General features: G+C 41.8%; 1 protein-coding gene across 1 annotated transcript in view; it reads right to left on the bottom strand.

Moving 5' to 3' along the window:
• The window catches only part of LRFN1 (leucine rich repeat and fibronectin type III domain containing 1), an 805,820-nt gene that overhangs the window by 479,597 nt on the left and 312,909 nt on the right, over positions 1 to 13,314 (bottom strand). The window contains exon 2 of the mRNA XM_078661333.1: positions 5,079 to 5,249. The gene's annotated coding sequence lies outside the window, so the exon portion shown is untranslated. The remainder of the gene's footprint in view (positions 1 to 5,078; positions 5,250 to 13,314) is intronic.

Here is a 13,314-nt window from a genome sequence, read left to right as displayed (position 1 = left end):
TTGGCAAGAGCTCAAAATTGCATGGGAAAACAACCATCGAACTTTTTCTAATTAGACTTTGCAGAGAAAAAGGAATGTCTCCAAAATATATATAAATACATATATATTAGTAAATCACTTGTTAATGTAGGCGATTTTCCACACGCTACTAATTTAATGTTCCAAATCAGATACTCAATGTGCACAACGTCGACTGATGTTAATGCGCCTTTAAAGGATTGCAGAGTCTTCATTTTGGCAGAGCGAATATCGTTTTTCTCTTCAATTATTGTGAAGCTGACATATTTTTAATTGCATATATTTTTAATTGCATATAAAGGCTCCTAAAAAGATAAGACGGTTGTAGTTGGTTGTGGAAAATAAAATCCTGAAATTCTGGGGAGTGAGTTCAGGGCGATAAAAGTATGACTAACGGAGCGCCACTTTTTACTGAAATGTTTAGTTGTTTTCAGTGGAGAATGAGTATATGTTTCTCTAATTTGTGTATTTGTCCTAACAGTGATTGTAGCTTGTTGATTGATCGTAGTTTACTTTTACTGCATCACAGGAGCTGATCCTATTCCAGTGTAGTCGACACACAAGCATTAAACTTGCACAGTAAATTCGATATGGACATGATACATATATACCCTTGGGGTCTAGTGTTCTTTAAATGTGTATGTTAAAATTATTTGTTAATACGATACATTTTGGAAACCTCCGTTTAAATTAAATAATGCTAAATAGCAGTTCCTCTCGAAAAAATGATAAAACCGCACATAAAAATAAAAGCTAAATGTACCTCAGCATTAAAAAGAAAGGTGGCGTTCTACAACTGTGAACGAGTGGATTGGAACCATTAAGCGGATGTAAACGCGGTATGTTTGTTTACTCAGCACACAGGAGAAGGCAATATTTTACCTCCAGGGAGCTCAGTCTGTCCAGTAACCTGGGAGATGGGATCTCCATAATTGAATGTGCCTGTAGCTTAAGATGCAATCTCTCCTTCTCCCAAACTGCACCCTTGTCCTCTGCTTCTCCCCTCCCCCACACCCACAGCTGTAGCATCTTCCCGGCCCTGGAGCATGCAAATGAAGTACACTAACCAGGAGTTGTAGTTAAACACTTCTTTACTCCTCGGCATACACTCACGCACTGCACATTACATCATACTTTTCAGATAACCACACTTCGACACCTCCCAGCATATTACACAGTTCAGGGCAGATTTATGAGTTCTGGCGTATCCGCAAAACCACCCGTGCGCCACCACTGATGCGCCGCATTTACAGTGCGGCGCACGGATGGGCAGGTGCATGTCACATCCCCAGTCTTAAAGGTGGCGCATTGCTGGTGTTGCATCGCTAGTGCGACGCATCGCTAGTGCGACGCAGCGCCAGCGAGGCTCCCGGGGCGCCCTATTCCTAACATGCTGCGTCACTCCGTACGCTTGCTTCAAGCAGGAGCAGGGTTTAGACGCAGCATGGCCGTAAAAGTGACTCAGTGAAATCTTGTAGATTTCACTGCGTCACTTTTACGAGGCGTACCTGGGAGGGAACGCCCACCCGGCTTTACAACGTGATGCATCTCCCTAGATGCGTCACGTTGTAAATACGGCACAACATGGTGCATGGGTAACGCCGGCGCTGCGTCACGGAAGTGACGTAATGGCGGCGTAAATGTGTCGCAAGGGGCCTGTAAATCTGCCCCTTCCTGTCTAGAGTCCGCCCCAGAACCATGAGGGTCCTATTGCATATAACGTCAATATGCTATAACAGCCACTACAGATCTCAAAGCTGGAGGATGCCAGAAAACCAGGGCAGGCCATTGCTCACATCAATAAAGTTGATTTGCACCATTTTGCTAATTAAGGACAAGTTAGAATATCTATACTTGTATGTCTGCATAAGTCTTCCTACATCAAGACTTTTTTTTCAGTTCTGTATTCGGATATAGAAGAGGCTTGGGTTACTTGCGTACAATAGGAGTTTTGCTATCACAAGGCTGTTTAAAAAGCATTGGCAAAGCCAATAAATTGCGCCTATGTGACATTATTGGGTTTGGTAATGTAATTTTAGACACGGAGCACAGCAGTGCAGGCTGCTGTGCAACATGGGTTAAAGAAAAAAAAGCGATTTTATCACTGGCAATGCCATATAACTTTTTTTTTTACTTAATGCTATGTTTCACAGCAGCCCGTGCTGCTGTGCAAAATGTCAAAAAAACTGTCACAAACCCAATAGATGCCATGCAGGTGAAATCTTTTGGCTTTGCCAGTGCTTCTTTTAACGTGTTTCATTGCCCTCAGGTTAGCTAGGTTGACAGTTCCAAATGTACACTCTAGAAAACATGTTTAATTTCCTGTTTCTGACAATGTACAGGCATTTCAGAATGAATGATTCTACATTTGTATAATTAAACACGGTAACTTGCTCTCGCCTTTGTGCTAAGGTACATTTTTGTATGGTTTTGATCCATTGGGAAAATATTTTTCCACCTAACTCGGTCACCAATGTTATGTGTGTTTCTTTTCAATTTCCAATATAAAAAGTGTCCATTTCCAGGAAGGTAAGCGATTGATGAAGAGCTTGAAAAAAGTACAAACTCTAAATTTAGGAAGTGTTCAAATAGGGCCTATGGAAAATCCCTGTGGAAGACCGTTTCCCTACACTTGAAGTGGGATTTACTCATACGCAATACTAAACCCCTGCAGGGTACAAATGTGTGTGAACACATAAACTTCAACTGCAAGATCATCTTTTTGTCAACTCCATGCAGGTATAAATCCATTCCTTTGAGTTTATAATTTAGACTTGAATGCTCAATTGGTTCTGCGAATCACCTCCACAGTCTTTTTTTTTTAAGAAACAAAGGGGCATATGTACAAGACCCTATTGACACGGGGACGTCACTTTTTCTGAGGTTCCCATGGCGACAGGGGCTTTGCCCTATTTACAAGGCAGCGTTAAGCCACTTAACATGGCTAAACGCTGCCTTGTAAATGAGGCCCCCTTTCACGCTATGCTCAGCATTAAAGGGGTGGGCAGTGGCTGTTGAGGTGGGCGTTCCACCGCAACACCCATTGATTTTGATGCTGCCCCCTATTTACAAGGGCGGAGTAAATAGCAGGCAGCTCTAAAATTAAGACCAGGGAAAACCTGGTCTTAACTTGGCGAAATGTGGAGAAACGCTTTATTTCTTCTCGTTTTTGCTTTTTCCATGTTTGCTGCCTTGTGCAGCACACATGCAAAAAGGAAAATTTTAGATCGTTTATGTGTAGGAAGGTGTCCCTTTCTGCACAGAAACATTCTTCCCTTGCACGCAAGCCTGCGTTGGCGCTAAGCTGCTAAATTCTTGTAAATATGGTGCAGCCTTGCGTTTCTGAAGTGGTGGAGTGAGGCGTTAAGCCATGACTGCTAACACTTCTTTGTACATATGGCCCAAACTATTCAAATTCAGCATGCAAAATACTTTTAATATAGTTTCACTGACAGATTTAAATAAAAGATGGGCCAGGTTTACCCTTGGAAGAGCTAGGCACAGAAACAGAGAAGCAATCACTGATCACTGTCTCCTAGTGGTGCTTTCTCAGTGCCTGACTGGCGAGCCAAAGCAACCCTGGCAAACATGCTCAAATCAGCCCCTCCACTATTATTCTCCTTGCAGAATCTCTCTCTCTCTCTCTCTATCCATCCATCCATTCTCTCTCTCCTTCTCCCCCCTCTCTCTCTTTTTTCTCTAGAATCGCTTTTTCTCTACCTTCCACTTCTATTTCTCTCTCTTTTGAAGCCTCCCGGCCTGCCAGGGGCGGCTCCTCTGTTATGGTGGAGGAGCGTCACCCCACTGAAAAATGAAATGATACTAACACCATTTTATTATAATTTTATTTTTCTTTCTGAGCCATTGCCAGCCTTAGGATGGGGCAGGGTCATTCTCATGGAGTGTCACGTCATCAGCAGGGAGGAGGAGTGGTGAGCATTGTAAGTGAACATGTCAGTTTGACCGGCCATCTTAGGATGCCCAAACCGACAGGCACACTTATATTTCTCCAACCTGAGCTGTGTTGGAGAACAAGCACAGGCTCCCTGAGCCTGAGCGAGCATCAAGTCAGCCCGCTCGGGCCAATCATGCCGTTGCTCTCATGCTGATAACAGCATGAAAGCAGCTCTGCGATTGGCCCCTGGAAGCCGGTGCAGTGTGCACCAGCGTGGGAAGAGGAGCAGCAAGGCGGTGGCTGCAATGGCAGATTAGTGGTTTAATTTATTATTCCCCCCACCCCCTGCAAAAGAGTTGCCTCACCACTTTGAAGTGAGAAAGCCGCCACTGCTACCTGCGGCAAATAACCTTGGTGAGCTGGTGAAAGTAAAAGAGGCACCAGGTGCAGCCCCTTCCCAAATAGGGGCTCCAGCGACTATGGAAATGGTGGAATGAAAGGCCTGTCAGCCTAGCTTTAGAAAATGCAATTGCATAAAAATCGGCACACAGATGTGCCCAGAAGGTACGCACACCTTCATGATATTGACAACCCCGCCCCCACCATAAATACTAGCACAAAAAATAGTTTAAAAGTACAGTTTGAATTAGAAGATCCACATCTGAAAACGGGCTTTAACATGGATAGTGTCAGTTTGTTCCTTTGTTGACCTGGTATAACTGAGGCTGTGGCAGTATTTACCTGGGCAGGAATGTATTTTTTTTAATAATTCTATAGTATTAGGGAAATCCACTCAGCAATGTTTGAGTAAAATCCTTCTACAAAAAACTCAATTGTTCAAGCTATCCTTTTGAACCACATTCAAAAATACATATTTTGTTGCTGTTGACACCAGAGCACAAAAGAGCCTAACTTTAATCCAGCAGCAGCCACATTCCAGATTTTAATACCATTTTAAGAGATATTCTAATCGATTCATTGTGAATACTAAAAAAAACATGAAGGTTGATCAGTGAAATCAGCAGTGTGAGAATTGGCATTCCATTTGGAAGGGAATAAAAAAAAACTTAAATAGATCAATTTGGCCTAGAAATACTTAATACCGAAATTAACAGAACCTACATATAAGATGCATTAATTTGCATATTTTAATTGCCATTCTTACCTGAAAGTCCGAGGTCTAAAGCCCAGCAGTGCACAGGTCTTTTGCTGCATGTGGGCATTCAAACCACCAATAGTTTTTGAAGCTGAAAGTTGCTTTTAATTCATTCTTTGTGCTTTTTTCTTCATAAAGTTGTGCTCATAGTGGTTCCTCGGTTGTAGGCTTCCCCTTTACCTGTTCAAAAAAAAAAATGAAATATCTCCTTTTTGGTATGTTCTTTCAATTTTATTTACGTAGTGCAGCGAAAAGTGGCGTTAGTTTGCATTAGAAATTGGTATCTTAGTTTACAAAACATGAGGTATTAAATACAAGGTTTTTACAGGCATATACATCCTTTTGTTATTTGTGGTACATAGCTTTCCTTTAACTATGCGTTCACGCTAGACCTGTGATCTTCACTGGAGTGTATGATTTTGCCTCCATTTGAGATCAATGAACCGCACTGCAGTGTTTGAGCACCTCTGTGTGGGCGTGAGCTCTCGGTGCAGGTGTGCAGGTCTGAGACACCAGTTCACAGCAGGAGAGGAAGAAAGGAAATGAGTGAGCAGGAGGGAAAAGAGAAAGAGAAGAGGGACAAAGAGGAAAAATCAACATGCAGTTTTATTCACGCAAAACTGATTGTTATCTTCTGTACAGGGGATAGAGGCAGTAACTCATTTGTAAAAAATACAAGACCCATGGGCTGGTGAATTTCTCAGAAGGCCACCGTGGTTGGCACTAGCCCCTCTCCCTTGAAGCACTGCCAAATGTTAAGCATCACACAATACAAGTGTGCTTCAATAACAGTAAAAGCTAATCGCATACCAAGGATATCCTAAAGTGAGCCGTGAACAGTAATGAAAAATCTCCCCAGAGTAAACGTTTTAAGGTACCTGAAAGGCACTCATCCCCGGATACAGTCTTGGGCGAATAGTGAAGTGTTTCCCTATTAAATGCTATAATTTATGAAGCCCGAAGGCATGTGGTTTTAAAGTTTTGGTGTGATGTGAACCCAGTTCTGGTCTGCTCTGCTGCCAAGAAAGTTATATTATACAGAGATATTTGCACTTGTAGTGCAAATAAGAAATGTAATATGGGTCATATTTTACTAGATTGTCAATGGTTTTTACAGTTCTGACATCATTGCTGAGACCTATATTAATGAAATATGGAGAATTAGATAGGACACTACGTGGCATATTTACCAGAGAGATGGTCATGTTTGTACAACGCAATGTGGTGCATGCGTGACGCAAACCTCTAAGTCAGATTTTTTAAGCTATACAAAGCCACTTTGAGTGGTTTTGCGTAGCTCCATAATGCAACGCAGCTTAAGTCGCTGCGTTGAATTAATCTGCCCTGTAAAGGAATTTCATGGGCGTTGCATGGGTGTTCCCACTCAACTTCCATGGATTTTGAGGCATTCCCAGATTTAACAAGGCCTTGTAAACCTGAGAATGCGCCAAAAATATTAGACTCCCCAGGAGAGATGTAACAAAGAGAAATATCTTTATTTCTCCTCATTACTTCCTCTTTCCATATGTGCTGCATAATGCGCAGTATGCCTTAAATGTGGTGCATCCCTGCCCTTTCCCAGGGATGCTGCGCTGTACTGCACCACTTTTTCATAAATGTGCCCCTACATTTCTGTAACAAATATGAGGTACTTTGATGTGACGTGTGCACTGGGGAGATATTTTGTGCAGGAAGCCTGAAAGGGTTTTTAATGAGGGATGACAAAAGGTTAAATGACTCGGGCTGTGCAATGGGGGATGTAAAACTGTGTTAATGATCTGCTTCTTTTATACTTAATTTTTTTTATTTTTTCTATAAAAATATAATGCCTTGTTTTAATATTCGAAATGTGTAAAGACCAAGGTCTAAATAAACACAATCATTGACTGACTGACTGACAATACAAATGTGGCAATGCAGACTATTCTGTGTCACCTCAAGCTGAAAGGATGCCCTGGAATCACTGGACATAATACTTTTTTACAGTGCATTGAATGCTTTGTTGTTGTGCTCTGCTCAGTAGCAGACAGACAGCACCACCATGTGGTGGCTTTCAGAAATAAATGCCAGAGCCAAGCACCCGCAAACACCAACACAAACTAAGCACTGGTTACAGTATGGAACAAGAGGTAAACTCCAGAAAGGAAACAGGGCTCTAAGACTCTAAGAGCCCTGTGCACTTTTTGTTCCTGTCTCAGTTCTCATACCAGCATTTGTAAAGAAATACCAGCATTTGTAAAGCGCTTAGCTACTTCCAGAGAGGTGTCCTGGCGCTGGGGGCCGTCGGGAAGATTTAGCGAGCTATTGCCTAGAGTCATATGGTGCTGGGCTAACCTGCCACTGGCACCGGGGATCAAACAATCAGCACCCCGTGTTCTAGAGACAGCTGCCCTGGCCAGAGGCCGAGGACATTAAATGCAGCATCAGGTGTTAGCAAAAGGCAACCAAGTAGAAGCAGCTACCACCTATGGCTACCCAAATTTGATATCCTTGAGTGGAAAAAAAATGACAGAAAGTAAAATGGAAAAGAAATGAATTCAATAAAACTGAGCTGGATATGAGAGGCAGAAAACCGAGGCAGGGAAATTGATGAAAATAGATATACATTTGAGAACAGGGGAGTGTGCTGGACAAGGTAAAGAGAAACGCAGATAAAAAGGTACCTCCATGAGTTAATATGCCTACTCTTATATACAATATACTTATCACAAGCCCAAGTGACACTCCTAATGCAAAGAACCACATGTGATTTGTAGGCCTGTGGTTTCAGCCATCGTTAGATAGATCAGTCGGCTACCACCATCACCGAAGAGACCTATGGGTTTTCTGCATGTCAGTGATTTAAACTCTAGTGAGACAGATCAAGAGAGTTACTGCAGACATCTACACATAATCTGCAGGTCAACAGTGGTTGTCGTAGTGAGATAGGTTAGTGGGTTAACATAATTACTGCAGGACCCAAGTTCTACTGCTGTACTGATAGATAAATGCGTTTATATATACCCAAATGTAAAGATCTGTGTGTAACTTGGTGGTCACAAGTTCTAAGTCCTAATTATATATATCTTGACCAGCAGTAAGCAGGCAGTTCAAGCTAACAACAGAAGCCTAAAGGTATGTGGACACTGCCTCCCACCGCTGACACCGAGGGACCTCTGATGGTCTCCCCTATGGATTCCTTTGCCATAAATCTGCCATTGCCACTCTCTGTAGTTGAGGCTCTCAATGCCCACACATACTTCCCAATACACGTGGCTGCCACAGACCACTCTGCCTTTATGGAGGATATGACTAAGGAGAAAGATTGCAAGAGAGGTGAGGACTAGCCTTAAAAATGTTTACAGAGCTTGTCCCAGCAGAGGGACAGTCACTTCACTCAGAGCTTTACAGGGTTTGCAGACCCACTAGCACAAACGCACCTGGAAGCAATGAGAGTGCCATGGCATAGCACAAGAAAGAGATTCTTCAGTATTCAGGGAGACTCAAAAGCAGTTCCTCAGATACTGATCATAGAAGAGAATCACCTCACAGTACAAAAGGTGGTCTTGCATCTGTGGTCCTACTAGAATCGCTGACGCTGCTGTCACCAGCATGACAACAGCATCGTGATCAGTCTGAGTGGCCTGTTTGGCCGCTCCTGCAGCGCCTGGGTGTCCGGGACAGTTCTCCACCCGGATGTGCACCATAACCGGGTGGAGAAGTGCTAAGTGTGCATGTCTGTTTGGTCGGCCCAAGACAGCTGACATGTGCACTTATGGTGTACATATTTCCTCCTCCCCTTGCTCTGACAGCCCAGCCCCACCCTAACCTGGCTCGGAGTCCGCACTGATATTTATTTATTGAGATTTATTTTTCCTTTTTTGCACTACTCTAAAAGTAGTGGGGTGACGATTCTCCGCTTAAACAGAGAAGTTGCTGCTGGTAGTTTCCTTGGCCCCTGTACGTAGTATATTTTATCTAGGTTTAAGATAAAGAACTACAAACAATCTAGAGTTAGAGCAATAGTACTCCACTGTAGTAGAAAGCAACAGTAAATGTCCTAACTCTATAGGAGTTATAACACAAATATCACAATGTCTGTACATAACATTATCTCCTCAGTGGCATCCATTTTGTAGCGGAAATGTCACAACTTCAATAATGCAAAGTTCCAAAGAAAGCCATAATCCTCTAGCTTTTAGGGCTCTAAGGTTATGACTATAAAAAGTCGCATAACGTAGTGTACATCGCTGCATTGTATTACTCTGCCCCAGGGAGAAGTTCATTGGGTGGGGAAACATCGTTAACAACGCGGTCACTACACCGCAATGCTGTTACAATGCGGTCATTACAACGACCGCGATGTAACCACACTATGCCATTACAACGCAACACCTTCTCTACTGTTAAGTGGACTGGAGTTGGAATAGTAAATTACACTTTTCTAATGTTAGCACGCCATCTAGAGCAAGTCGATGTAAAGACTTGCGTTGTAATGGCATAGCGTGGTTACATCGCGGTCGTTGTAACGACCGCGATGTAACGGCACGCGTTGTAATAACTAGCGTTGTTCCGTCATACATCCATTGGGTGGAACATGGGTGTTTCCATGCATCCACCAATGGATTTTTCCACATTCCCAGATTTACCAACAATGGTAAACCTGGGAATGAGTCAAAATGGTACGCCTTCCCTGGGGAGGTGTACCGGGGAGAAATATGTTTATTTCTCCTCGTTTTTCTTTTTCTATGTGTGCCACATTTTGCAGCACACAAATAAAGAGGAAAATGCCTCAGGGGATTGCTTTTGTGAAGGAATGTGTCCCTTGCTGCACAAAAGCAATTGTGCCCTAGGGAGACATTCCATGGGTGGATCCTGGGTACTCCCATGATTTCACCCATAGTGCAAGGGTGCCTACATTGGCGCAAAGTATGAATAAATGAATTTATCATTTATATCGCGCTCGAAAGCCCAAGGGCAAAGTAGCACATTGTGCACCAGTACTGGGAAATGACAGGAATATGCCATATATAATTAAGTATGCAGCACAACACAGCAAGGTGTCTTGCTGCGCTGTATGATTTCTTAAAAAATATGCCCCTTAATCTATACTTCCCCAGATTTACTTACTTTTCAATATATTTTCCACCATATCCTTGTACCATAATATCGTTGGTGTCGATATTCAGTAGTACAATCAAACTGGAGATTATGAGCATCAGGAAACAATGGGGCAAACTTATTCTATGCATGCAGTCTTAGCCAACAGGGCTTTAGCAATACGAAAGGTGCTATTTTGCTAGGGTGACCAGTTGTCCCGATTTGCCTGGACGATCCCTGTTTTTCACCTGCTGTCCAGGCAAATTTCAGGAAATTTAGGCCTAGATGTATCAAGCCTTTTGCGATTCGTTATGGCCGAAATTCGCAGAATTTCAGCCATAACGAATTGCAAACGGACATTTTGCATCTTTAGGGATGTATGAGAAATTAGCAAAATAAGGAATCGCAAAAAATTGCGATTCCTTATTTTGCTTAAGCATTTAAGGAATCGCCATTTTGCGATTCCTTAAATGCCATGTATGAAGCTTTTTCAAATTGCGAATTCTGGTTAAGAAATCGCAAATTAACAACAATTATAGGTTGGTGTTAATTTGCGAATTCCTTTCAAAATTCACAATTGAGCAATTTTGAAGGTGGCATGCGACACACAAACATGCCCATAGGGCATGTATGTGCGCTATATGCACACACATGTAAGTTTCAGGGGTGCAGCAGGGTGTCCATGAGACACCCCTGCACCCTTGAAATAATTCTCAAATTGCGATTAGCAAATTGCGAATTCGCAATTTGAGAATTACTTCACAATCATTCCTATGGGCCTCCTGGCCCATAGGAATGCATGGGAAATTATTCCTTATTTGCGAATTTGCAAAATGTGAATTCGCAAATAAAGAATAATAAGGAATCGCTAAAAAAAGCGATTTTTTACATACATTCCATTTTGTGAATTCTAAATAGCGATTCGCTAAAAATCGCTATTTAAGATTCGCAAAATGGAATCTTGATACATCTAGCTCCTGTCCCGGTTTTTAGAGAGGGGCGACTGAAAACTGTGGGAGGTGCCTTTTTTTATATTTTACAGAGCAGTTGTTTCAAGAAAGCAATCTAATTAACAGGCAAGCTTCTGGGTTTAAAAAATTTGTTTTATGTATGCTCTAGCTGCCTGTTCTGTAATTCTCTGCTGAGGTGCGCTGTCATTCAAGTTGTAACCAGCATTTATTCAGGCACAATTGATTTCAGTGGGCAAAAAACGATATTGGCGGGAAGAACGTAAATGAATTGTATGCATTAATCTTTATTGTTTAATTTCTGGATAATACTCAAATTGATAACTAATCGTGAATATATAGTCTAACGGATATGTTTTAAACATTTGTAGATAAACCCCTGACGAAGAGCCTTGATGGGCTCGAAATGCATTGGGTGAAAGAGATTATTTAAGGAGAAATACTTATGCTGCATTCCGTGCTTTAGGATAAGGCCACGTGCATTCCTACAGCGTTTAAAGGAAACAAATGCATCTACAAGTGTCTTACATGTGACAGACCAACGAGAATGAAATTGTACAAAAAATTGATTAATTTGGAATAAAAACTGATGAAATGGATTTACTGTGGCATTATTGTAATGCGCAAATCAATGCTGTGCGTCCGGATTGGGGCGTCAATACGCCCCAGTGTTTGAAGTGATGTTACTAGCACGTGAATCGGCAGTTCACGATACCGGGCTAGCACGCATAAAAGGCGGAAACTAAAATTATAAGGACTAACTGGAGAAAGAAGGAGTGCACTGTCATTTATTTTTTGATGTATTACTATACTGCCTACCCGACGAGTAGCACCCAGGAACAACAGATGATAAAAATACATAAATCTCATTGTCACATGGCAGACCTTTACAACATCGTTTCTCTAAAAGTGGATCTGATGAACTACATCTTTAAAGCAAAAAGGATCAACATGGGTTGGACATATTGTCAAACGCACATTGTGACTGAAATGTGCAATACAGACTAGCAAAGAAAGCGATTTGGTTCAGAGATTAAGTTATTTACGCTGCCATCAGCGTTTAACATGACATTTACGGGAGGGCGGGGAACTCAATGTTAAATTGTTTGAATGACTGGGAAGGGGGTTACGATTGGGAGGAATGTGAAAATATACAGTTTTGAACAATAACCCGTAAAATACAAGTATGATATCAGTTGAAAGGCTTGTGTAAGGCATTTTGGGATCGGTAGTATGCTGCATTGAAGGGGAGGAATTGGAAGTTCAAATGACGAGAAAGGGGTGGGATTACCACTCAGCCGTTTAAAATGGAGTGAGGCAGTAATGCACAGATTATGGTTTTCGACCGGATAGAGAACAGGAACCAGAATGTTTTATTTAAGGTATGGGACTATGTTTGGGGTTGGAAGAGGTGGTTTATTCACGTTCAGAGGAACAGAATAGAGGGCGTTTAAGTTGAGAAAGTCTAATTAAATGCAAACGAGTGAAGAAGTTGTAACCAGCATTTATTCAGGCGCAATTGATTTCAGTGGGCAAAAAACGTTATTGGCGGGAAGAACGTAAATGAATTGTATGCATTAATCTTTATTGTTTAATTTCTGGATAATACTCAAATTGATAACTAATCGTGAATATATAGTCTAACGGATATGTTTTAAACATTTGTAGATAAACCCCTGACGAAGAGCCGTGATGGGCTCGAAATGCATTGGGTGAAAGAGATTATTTAAGGAGAAATACTTATGCTGCATTCCGTGCTTTAGGATAAGGCCACGTGCATTCCTACAGCGTTTAAAGGAAACAAATGCATCTACAAGTGTCTTACATGTGACAGACCAACGAGAATGAAATTGTACAAAAAATGGATTAATTTGGAATAAAAACTGATGAAATGGATTTACTGTGGCATTATTGTAATGCGCAAATCAATGCTGTGCGTCCGGATTGGGGCGTCAATACGCCCCAGTGTTTGAAGAAATGACAGGAATATGCCATATATAATTAGGTATGCAGCACAACACAGCAAGGTGTCTTGCTGCGCTGTATGATTTTTTTAAAAATATGCCCCTTAATCTATACTTCCCCAGATTTACTTACTTTTCAATATATTTTCCACCATATCCTTGTACCATAATATCGTTGGGTCGATATTCAGTAGTACAATCAAACTGGAGATTATGAGCATCAGGAAACAATGG

This window comes from Lissotriton helveticus, chromosome 9, assembly GCF_964261635.1.
Source record: "Lissotriton helveticus chromosome 9, aLisHel1.1, whole genome shotgun sequence".
NCBI lineage: Eukaryota > Metazoa > Chordata > Amphibia > Caudata > Salamandridae > Lissotriton > Lissotriton helveticus.
Note: the sequence above shows the minus strand (reverse complement) of the source record. Positions and strands in the feature narration are given on the sequence as shown.